Genomic DNA, 11,028 nt, shown 5'->3' with positions numbered 1-11,028 from the left:
GATGCGGGGCTCGATCCCAGGACCCCCTGGATCATGACCTGAGCCGAAGGCAGACGCTTAACAACTGAGCCACCCAGGCACCGCAAGAACTTTCACCTGCATTGTCTAATTCATCCATCCACTCATTCATTCATTCATTCATTCAACAAATATTCATCAAACACCTGTTACATGCCTGTCGCTCTTCCGGGCACTTGATAGAGAAATGACCCACATGGACAAAGGCCCTGCCTTCATGGCGCTTTCAAGGAAGCTTGTGGTTTTCAATGCCAGCTGATGCCTGTGCGCTGCTTTGTGTTAGGATCTTGGCGTTGGAAGGAATGTTAGAAACCAGCTAATACAATCACTTACCAAGACCAGAAATTCCTTCTACATCTTCCCTGGGTGGTCATTCTCGACCAGCCATTTGAACATTCTTCCTCATGCCGAACCTAATGTGCTTATTCTCTCCTTCTCTGCATTCCCTGATTCTCCTGCACCTTTAACTGAGTCACCCCTCTTTGGTGTCACACCCCACCAACAGAGAGAGACCACCATCTGTCTCCAGCAGTTTCTTCACAAAGTTTTGCTTTTGAGAGTTAGTTCCTTTTTTAAAAGAATGATTTTAGGGTATCTCCCACTCGGGCAGCTCAGGTAAGCCTCACTTGCTGTGCAGTCATTATCCCCTGCACTTTACTGAGGAGGGGGAAACCTCCCCAGGTCGCCCCCTCACACATGGCAGAGCGCCCTGTCTGTTTTCCAGGCTCTTGCATGCTGGTAGCTCGTTTAAGGTGAGCTCAGTCCGAAGTATGGTGACACTCTTCGTCTTTCTGGATTTGGATGTGATTCTCCCCTACTAGAGCCAAGGATATAACATTAGCTTTTAGCAGTTCCAAGATGCCACTGGTTCATGATGCGCTTGTGTTTACGCAAAGTTCAAGTCTTACTGGTCCACATTCTCGTCAGGAGCGCTTGCTCCTGTCCTCTGCTTTCCCCTACGTTCTACATGTTCTGCACCCTGGGGGCCTACTCATCCTTCAAGGACCACCACCTCGTGCCACCTCCTTCATGAAACCTGTCCTGATTCCACACCACCCCAATTGAACGTTATCTCTTTCTCTCTCCATAGATTTCTGTTTTATTTTCCGAGCACCTATCACGTCCTGCTACGCATGCTAGCAATTTGTGACCTTGTCTGCACTCTTTAATCAGGGCCTGTTCCTCATTTCCCCTTGGGTCCCTTAGTGCTTTGTATGTGGAGCTATCCAGCAAACACTTGCCAAGTGAGCAAATCTTATAACTAGGAAATGAGTATTTTGTCCCTACGCGTGTAAATACTTTATACACCACTGCAGAATTTCTTGAGCAAAGGCTTTCTGTGGCGCTGGGCTCAGTCCTGCTCTGTGTTTCGAGCAGAGCACCTGCCAGGAGCAGTGTGCTGTCCGCTGAATGCTTGCGGCAGTCCTGTGAGGTGGGCATCACGTCTGTTTCCCAGATGAGGAACTGGAGGCTCCAGACCCAGGGCCACCCTGCTCGCGAGCAGCAGAGCCGGGCCTGGCTCTGACTGTTGTTTCTGTCACCCTGCTGCTTTTCAACAGCAAAGCACGTGCCCTTCTGGAGACCAAGTGTGTCGGGGCAGCGGTCCCAATCAGGTAGCTGTTTGGCAGAGCTGGGGAGACCTGCAGACGGCCCTGCGGAGCTTAGGAGTTTAGGACAGGGCTGCTGGTGGCTGCTGTAGGTTCTTTTACCCCCCACCCCTTTTAAAGTAAGCTCTACGCCCAACGTGGGGCTTGAACTCAAGACCCCAAGATCAAGAGTCGGAGGCAGTCAGGTGCCCCCAAATAGGAGAGAAGACTTTTTTTTTTTTTTAAGTAGTAGCCCCTTGAGGTTCTTGAGCGGGTTACAAACCAGCTAAAAGTGGTGGTTGAGGGACAGGATGGGGTGGCAGTGGCTAAGGCAGGGGAACCCGTGGGCGGACACTGCTGTTCCTTGCGTGCGGGATTCATTCTCCCCAACCCCTCCTGAAGAACCCTCTCACCTGTAAGTCTTTGCTCAGATGCCACCTTTTCGGGAAGCCCCGCCCTGGCTCCCTCACCCTGTTCCGCGTCTCATTTACAGTCTGGGGCAGCGTCTCCCTGGGTGTCTGAAGCCTCAAGCCGGATGTGCCGTGCACGTCCCCCCAGTTCCAGCCGACAGCTCCCCGCCAGGCTCCCCTGGAGCCTCTCTCCCCCATTTGTGAAGCCCCCTTCAGCGACAGAGTAATAACCAACAAGACATCAAATGTGAAAAGCCTATAGAATAAATGACTTTTCGCTGGATTCCGACTGGTGTTTACGTGCATCTTCACGTCCTGTCCCCACACTTCTGCAGGGAGGGGTGAAGGCCACGTTGCAGTAACAACTCCCCAGCAGTCCCAGGTGGGAGAGACTCAAAGAGACCAAAAATGGGTCGGGGCCGAGTTGGGGGGGGACACTGAGCGACTCGTCCCACACCCGGCGGGGGGCTGATCCCCGGAGGCCCGGGCCATCCGCCCCTCGCCCGGATTCCCAGCGTCGCAGGCTCCCGAGAAGAATGCGGCTCAGGAGCATACGTGACCTTTCACCCTTCAGACAAGCTAAGTTTGTTTTCTCCTTTTCTGTCCATCCCGCAGCGGGAGGGAGGGGGAAATGGGATGGGCCTTGTCGAACTTTCTCCCGCGACAATACCCCAGAGGAGTTGAAGTGCAGGGAGTAAAGGATCTATTTATTTTGGCTCAGGAAGGACAATGTAAGCAGATGGTCTTTGATGGGATTAGCGGCGTAATCTCTAAGACCCTGGTAAATTGGAAAATGATCCATTATATTCCAAGAACCTTTGGCGGCTTCAGCTCCTGGGGAGGGAGGAGCAGGGCCCAGGGGCACCTTGTTAGAAAGGACCCCCCTCTGGGAGCAGCCCAACCCCGCGCAGAGAATTTGGGAAGGAGTTCGTTAGCTGCACGGCGCCAGCCCCTCTCCTCTTGAGAAAGCGCAGAAATCAGAACTCTCCCTGTGCTCTCTCAGAGCTCCTTACTCTCGGTCTCCCTCCTCCCTCCTCAGGAGATGGCTGAGGGGTCCTGGCTACCACTCCCTGCCCCCCTCCCCCGACCCTTTCCACTCCCAGGGTGCTCAAGGCGACTCTTCCTTGTGAAGAGAAAGATATGAACTCTCCCACCTTGGAAGGGCAGGAAATTCTTCTTAGAATCCAAACTGTATCCCTCCCACTGGATTTCCAGTCTGTTGCCCACTCCCAGCCCCACAGCCCAGGAGGACCCCTCCGCTCCACACCCTGGGAAGCCGGGCATTGCCTGGGCCAGAGAGGGGGATGGGAGGCCGCTGCGGGGAGTAGGGGCTGGGGAGGAGGAGAAATGTGAAAGGGGAGATAGGGTGATAATGAACCACTCCGCCCAGCCCTCCACCCTCTTCACTCACCTCGGTCCCCCAGAGCCCAAGTGCCTCCAGGCCTAGGAGCCCCTCCATCTGGAGAATCTGGGCTGCGGAGGTGGGGGCATATGGGAGCCCTCATCCGTGCGAGGGGTAATGCAGCAGCTCAGGTCGTAGAAGCTGTCTGCCCTGTGTGCAACATCTTCGTCCCCATGGTAAGCCGCAGTTTCTAAAGAAACTTGGATGTTCAGAATGGTCGTTTGGATCTCCAAACAACCGAATGAGGCGAGCATCAGAAAACTTGGAAAGCAGGTGTAGACAGGGTCGGTGACTTGCTGAGGGCCCCAGGTCAGTGCGGACAGAGCCCGGACTGAAACTCAAGCTCAGTGTACCGGGGGTCGGTGCACGTTGGTAAATGCGTGAAGTGTTTAACTGCCGCACACCTTGTTCATTCATTTCAACACTTCAGTCGTGTCCAGAACTTTCAGTAGTTCTTGAACAGCTGTCTGATTGCAACTGTATCAGATTCATAGACTTAACTTGGGGGAATCCAAAGCTCAAACACAAACCATCAAAACATGCATTTTTCCATACACAGAAGCTACAATTCTTTGAAAATAAGCACCTACATGAGGGGAGCCGGAGGGTGGACAGGCAGAAGGGTAGTCACTCAACTCCAAATACAAATTCCAACACCTCTGAGCATATTAACTTCAACTGTAAGAGATGAAGCAGGTGACTTGGGGGGGGCGGTTCCGGGAGGAATTCGACTTGTACAATATTTTATTTCAGACTATTCCAATGTATTAAGATATATTTTACTTTATTTTAGCATTTTTTACAAATGGACACTTTGTAATGTGTGTATTTTTTCAACTTTGTTTTTAAAGTTATCTCTACGCCCATCGTGGGGCTTGAACCTGAGATCAAGAGTCCCCTGCTCTACCCACTGAGCCAGCCAGGCGCCCCTAACGTATGTATGTATTTATTTATTTTTTGAGATAGCTTGAGCTGACACCGGGATTTGCAGACTGCTTAAACCAGGAAGGCAGAGTGGAGAGGTAGCAAGCTGCCACCACCCATCCCCCTCTCCACTGTCCTCTGCCCCCGGTACAAAAATCGCAAAGTGGACGGGACAATCCCGAATTGGAGAAAAGCTACAATTCCCTGACTGTCTGCGAAGGGCCAAGCAGGCACACAGCGGGCACATTCATTCACTGAGTTCACAGCCCAGGGAAATAGGCTTCCTGTTCTCCACGTTACCTGTTCGGAAGAGAGGCTCCGAGAGTTTAGGGAACCGGCTTAGCGTCACACGGCCAGTTAAGTGGTGGGGCTGCCATTGCAGACTATGCTCCCCCTAACAGCCTGCACCCCTCCACCGAGCCCCATGGCCTTCACGTCGATCCTCCCCCAGAATGCTTGCATGTTCACCTCGCGGCAGGGACTCTCCAGGGAGGCCCTCCCGCTCCCTGTTCTCCCGGGTTTCTCCCATGGGAGCACCCCACTCCTCACCTCCCACCCCCACGGGTAAGGGGTAAGGGTTTTCTCTCGGGTTAGCTCATCCTCTGCCCCAAATTAAGACACAATCCATTTACTGATGAAGTCCAAAATATTCTGGAGTAGGATTGACCCACCAGATCTGAGTTGGGCTCATTCCCTCCTGGCTCTGGTCACCTTTGCACTGGAAGAATCCTTCCTTCATCAGGGAGGAAAGGGGTGGACGCAATGGTGTGGCCAAGGCTGCTGGGCTGGTCATCACCACCCCTCCCGGCCCCTCTCCCTCCCTCCGCAGCCCACAGAGGTGGGGGCGGAGGAGACTGCTGGGAAGCATTTATTCAGGTGTTCCGAGAGCCAGGTGGCCACCTGACACTGAGGTCAGCTGGGGCTTAGTTAGGTTGGGAAGCTCTGGACTGAGCCAGCCTCTCAGTTGCCAAGAACGCCCTGCACGTCAGTCTGGAGGCTTGGGCTAGCTGTCCCCGCTTAGGTCCCTGCTCTGTGCCCTGGAATGTTAGAGCTTCTGCAAAGCACCGGCTCTCTATCCCCTTCCCTGCCCCGGAGAACCACAGACAGGGTCCACGTGGTCTACGCCTGGCTCCCTCCGCCCCTGGAAACCTGGGTCTAGGGGCAGAACTGGGCAGCTTTGGAAGAAAAGGGAAGGGGCCCCCAGAGCCGCTGGAGAAGGGGGAGGGTGGCAAGGCCTCTGGCCAGACTCCGGGAGGGGCCCAGCGCCCTTCCACCGCCTTGGTCGGGTCCCTCTCTCCTCCGTCGTATTTCCCTGGATCTCCTTCTCTCCGCCTCTCTTCCTCCCCTGGCCGCTGGTTCTTGGGCCCCCTTCTCCCCTGGCTCTGTCCGGCTGGTCTTCCTCCGCCTCGGCTTGCCAGGCTCCCGCGTTGTCCCAGCTTCTCCGGTGACCGATTCCTCAGCCTCCCGACCCCGCACCGCGGCCGGGCCTTCCCGCCTGGGGCTGACGGCCAGCGGGGCCGGGTGGGGAGTGGGGCGGCCACGGCCCCCGGCCCCCAAGCGCCCCACGGGACCCGGCTTCGCGAGCCTCCGCTTGGCGCCGTGAATCCGGAGACAGCGTCTACAAGGGCCTGGCGGCCAAAAACTCGAATTCGGGGGAGGACTGAGCCTGGGGGTTGGCAGTGGAGGAGGGAGGTCGTGCTTGGCTTTATTCCCCCCGGGGATGGGCTCGGCGGCGGAGATGGGGGGAGGGGAGGAGGCACTGGCACGGCCTCCAGCCGGGCTGTTCGCCCGAGCCGGGTCCGGGGAGCGGGCGGCCAGCGGAGGAGACCCCGCGGCCCCCACTTCCCACGGCTCCGGGGACCCCGGGACCCTCGGTTCCTGCAGCCCGTCGGATCCCGTGCCTCCTCCTTCCCGCAGCGCCCCGAATCCCGCAGCACTCCCATCCTGCATCCACCCCACTTCCCGCGGCTCCCCATCCCGTGCCCCCCCCGCTTCCCGCAGCAGTTCCCGCTCCCCACGAATCCGTAGGCGCCCCCGTCCCTGAATCCCCCCTACCCCGGCTGCCCGCGGCCCCCTCTTCCCGAGCACCCCCTTCCTGCAGTCTCCCAGATTCCGCGGCCCTGGATCCTGTGCCCCGCCCCCGCCCCGCTTCCCGCGACCCCTGGCTTCTTGCAGCCCCCAAACTCCCGCGTCCCCAGATTCCCGCAGCCCCCGGGTCCTGCAACCCCCCGACCCTGCAGGCCCCGCTTCCCGCGCCCCTCGGTTTCCTACAGCCCCCCCGGATCCCGTGCCCCCCGCTTCCTGCAGCCCCGCGGATCCCGTGCCACCACCCTCCCCCCTCTTCCCCCAGCCCCCCAACTCCAACGCCACCTCGCCGCGTCTCGGCCCCTCCCCTCGGGCGCCTTGAAGCCTTTTCTTTTCCATTTTGTTACCTTGCCCTTCCTATCATTTAATTTAACGGTTTAAAGATCTTTGTTATGTTTCCCTTTTATTTCATTTAGTGTTATTTTATCCCTTTTGTTTTAACGTTTGCTTCCTTTTCAAATGGATTCTGTTCTCCTCCTTCTCTGTTTCCGGTTCCCTTTTTCTTTCTCCGCTCCCGGGTCGCCTCGGCTGTCCCGTCCCCCGCGGGCGCCCGCGGCCGTGCGCCCCAGAAAGAGCGGCGCCCCACCGCGCGCCCCGCCCCGCGCCGAGCCCCCGGGCCGGGACTCGGTGGGAAGCGGGAGCCGAGCCGCCGGCGCCCGGGGAGCGCGACTGGAGCGGGGGCGCGCGGCGTGCTCCCGCCTGGGCTGGCCCGGCCTGGCCCCGGGCAGGCGGGGAGGACAGGCCCACGGTTCACGCCGGCACTCAGGGGCCCCTAGACGCGCGCGGGCAAACACCGAGATCAACCAGTGTCACACGCGCAGCCTCAAGCCACCAGAACACACCACCCTCGCCGAGCGGGGACAGAATGGACGCAGGAGGGATCGGTAGGCGCGCACCAGCGAGCGCACACATCGCTGCACACTGCAAATAGACATGACTCAGACGCAGGAACCTACTTGCACACTCTCGGCAGCGCAGGGGGATTTCAGCGCTCACTCAGCGCATCACAGTGTGACCCTCCGCAGCCACATCGCAGCGGGAAGGGGGCCTGCCTGGTCTCCCCCGCGGGCGCAGCCATCGGAGTTCAGCACCTCTGCCTCCACTGAGGCTCTAGGGGCTCCCAAGGTGGGAATCCTGGCTGCTTGTGTAGCTGAGGGATCCAGCCCAAACCGGAGAGCGGGAGCCCCAGAAATGAGCATCAGCCCGGAGGACTGAAGCCAGCGCGGCACCAAGAAAATGGCACCGCGTTAGGGTATCAGGCTCGCGATCCGAGTGCCAGGGAGGATTCCCAGCCGCATGTACCACGCACAGGGCTGGTGTCGGGCCGGCTGCCCACTTAGAGGCCATTATTTGTGTGAAAAGGAGCAGAAAAGATGTGTGTGGTTCTAGGAATAAAAGTAACATATGTATACCAATATAGGTATGGGTACACACCTAGGGGGATGGAAAGTAGAAACTGTCTCCAGCTCACGGCAGGCACGCTAGCCCGAACCTCTGTGGCCAGGGCTGGGGCTCTTTCCAGGGCAGATGGGATGGTGCCATGGGAGCTCTGAGGGGAAAGGCTGGTTTGTGGGGAAACCATATGTATCAGATCTATTATCAAATCGCACACGCAAAAGGGATATTTTGGCAGCGTTGGGGATGAGCTCTAGGGTAAAAGACCGGCGGGGCTGTGCACCAGAAGTCCTGGGTCTGGAAGGGGCTCCCAGTTGCAGCAGCATGTGGCGGACGGCGGAGCCTGACCACAGGCACGTGTCGGTCCACGCAGACCGTGCAGGATGGAAACACAAACCCGATGAGATCAAGTCACACCCGGACCTGCTCCACGCGCAGCTGCCGACAGCCATACCGGGCACGAGGCAGGCAGTGTGTGGCTACAGATGTCCATCTGGATTGCCAGGGACATTGATTTTGTAAGAGAGAAGATGGGCTAGGAGATGTTTATGTGCACACACAGGACTCCCTAGGTTTGGAGCTCAGTTATTGTACGTGAGAGCCACAGAAGTGGGGAAGTGCATAGAGAAAGAGAAATCCCAGGGAGTCCCTGCCTGAAGCCAGGTCTCCCCGGGGCAGCCCTGGGATATGGGGGGGGGGTGCGGAATCCATTGTCCAAACATCATCAGATGCATGCAGGGGGATGTGCCTGATGCAGCTGCAGATCCGTCCACCGTTCACTGATTTCTGGACTGAGCCTGGAGGAGAAACAGGGAGGAGGAAGGTCTCTTGGGTGGGATAGAGAAGGGCAGGCTTGGCGCCTGGGGTTGGCTGGCTGTCACTCTCTTGTCCTTGACTGGGTTCCCAGGCCCTTTCTTGTAGATCTCGGGTCTCGGCCTCTCTCGGTCCCTCTCTCTGTCTGCCTTTCAGTGCGTTACTCTTCTGTATTATAGGGCCACAGAGAAACACTGCCGGACCCAGGAGCAGATAGAAGCACGAACGTTTTCTGGGGATGTGGAGGTCACTGGTGATAAAGCCCATCCTCTTGCTGGTGTCTGTGTATTTATGTGATAGCGCATTTTCATGTTTGTGCAAAAATCCAAGTACAGCCTTGAAAGTTTGTTTTCTTTCAGTCCTTCGGCTACTGTCTCTCAGGAGGGTCTCTCTCTCTCTCTCTCTCTCAAGGACCCTTCCCCTTCTTCATTATACCACTCAAGAGCAGTCTGGGCCCTTGGACTTGGCCGCAGTTTCGGTCGGTAACCCTCCTGCCCCCCAGTATGACCTTCGGTGAAGTTTGCCCCAGGTGGGCCACGCTTTACTGAGGCTAAGATGGCTGGAGGGCCCCCCTGGGAGCAGTGCCTGGAGGGAGACGTGTTGGCAACTCGGTGGGGAGGCAAGTATCTCTAAGGACATGACAAGGCCTGTGGGGCCCCTCGAACAGAACAGGGGAGGGGGTGGAGGCCTCTTCTGAGTGGAACAGAGGGAAGGGCATGGGTGAGGCTCTAAAACCCACGGCCAAGGGCCAGGGCAATCCCACCAGGCCAGGCAGGGGAAGAGGGACCCGAGTCAGCAGGGCAAGTCCTGGGAAGAATATGAAGGAAAAGCAATCAGTCCTGTCAGGTCCCACTTCCCACCCCCAGATGTGGCAGAAATAACATCTGGGTAAGAGAAGGCAGGGTGTGAGAAGGGAGCCCCAGGCACCTGGCGACATCTAGGTGGAGAGCCCAACAGTGAAGACAGTGACAGACACCCGGGGAGAGGGGAAGGGGCTGGAGTCCGCCTCTGTCCCCCCCTCCCCTGCCCGCCCCACCACCACCCTGTGCGCTCACCAGGCAGCGGCGGGAATATGACACCAGGGCCAAACGCCTCTGCGTGGATCCCGTGACTATTTACTAGGTGGTGCAAGCAGGGCGGAGGGCTTGGGGGCGGGGTGCGCTCCGGCCAGGGTGGCAGCAGGGACAGCGGCCGGCCCCATGCCCGCGAGGGAACGCACCTGCAGAGCCCATGCTGCCCCCTCCCTCCAGAGAAGCCTGCCTGGGTGTTCTCTCTCAGCCTGGATTCCTTCAAGCCCCGCGCCCCCCCCCCCCCCCCCCCCCCCGCGCCCTGGCCCTGCTGCTTCTCGGCTCCTGGGCCCTGGGGGTCCGGCTCCCTGTCTCTGTCACTCTTCACAGCTTTGCTGCCTCTGTCCTCAGGTCTCTGTCTCTCCACGCTCACCCCACCCCCCCTTTGTGAATTAAGAGACTTCTCCTGGAGCCCCTCCCCACTCTTCCCAGAATGACACGGAGCAAAGTGTCCCACTCCCTCGGCCCCCTCCTCTAGGGCTGCGGCCCCCTCCGCCAGCGTCAGATAATTGCTGGCGTGCGGCTCTGAGGAGCCCGAGCTGATACGAGGGAAGGAGAAGGGGGGAGAAATAAATAATAATTTGCTTCCATTCAGTGTATATAGGTTACTTGATTTGCATATATGCTAATAATGCTATAATTACCCTGCTGTTCTGGCCTATGATCAAGTTCTATAAATACATGGATAGCAGAGCGAGGCCTAGCAACACCACCCCAAATTATAAAGTATGTGTCTGTGTGCATCTATGTGTCCCCTAAATCCACAAGCTTCTCTTTGTTATAACACGGCCCTGGGAGCCCTAAGCTCTTCTGGCTCTCGGCTCGGCTGCCCCCGCAGTGTTCGGAGACAGGGGAGGAGGAAAGACTGGCCTGAATGAGAAAATATTCTGGGTTATATGTAATTTTTTGTATTGATATTATTATGAATAAATTATTACTGGTTTTAGGAAAATCAAAGATTTCCCCCAAATCATTCAATTAGTTATTGCCTGAATGTCCTCACCTCGGATGGGCCCGGACTTTGGGGGGCAGGTTGAGGCACGGGAAGAGGCCACCTCCCTACGCTGGGCCTGTTGAGATGTTTAAGAAAGTGCTGGCTATGGGGCCCCCTTCCCCAAAGCTGCCCCCACACCTCAGCCTCCTCGCCTGCTCTGGGCTCTGGGAGCCCTGCAGATGTTTGGGGGATGGTGGCAGAGGTGGGAGGAGGCCTGGAGCAACATAAAAGATGAGATCCACAGCTGTCTGCTTTTAATTATAATTATCCCCTTTCGCTTCCTTTCTGGCTAATGAGGGGGGGATTCGATTTTTTTTCTCCCTTTTCTCCCCCC

This window comes from Mirounga leonina, unplaced genomic scaffold (genome assembly GCF_011800145.1).
Source record: "Mirounga leonina isolate KUSES-001 unplaced genomic scaffold, KU_Mleo_1.0 Mir_154, whole genome shotgun sequence".
Classification (NCBI taxonomy): domain Eukaryota; kingdom Metazoa; phylum Chordata; class Mammalia; order Carnivora; family Phocidae; genus Mirounga; species Mirounga leonina.
Note: the sequence above shows the minus strand (reverse complement) of the source record.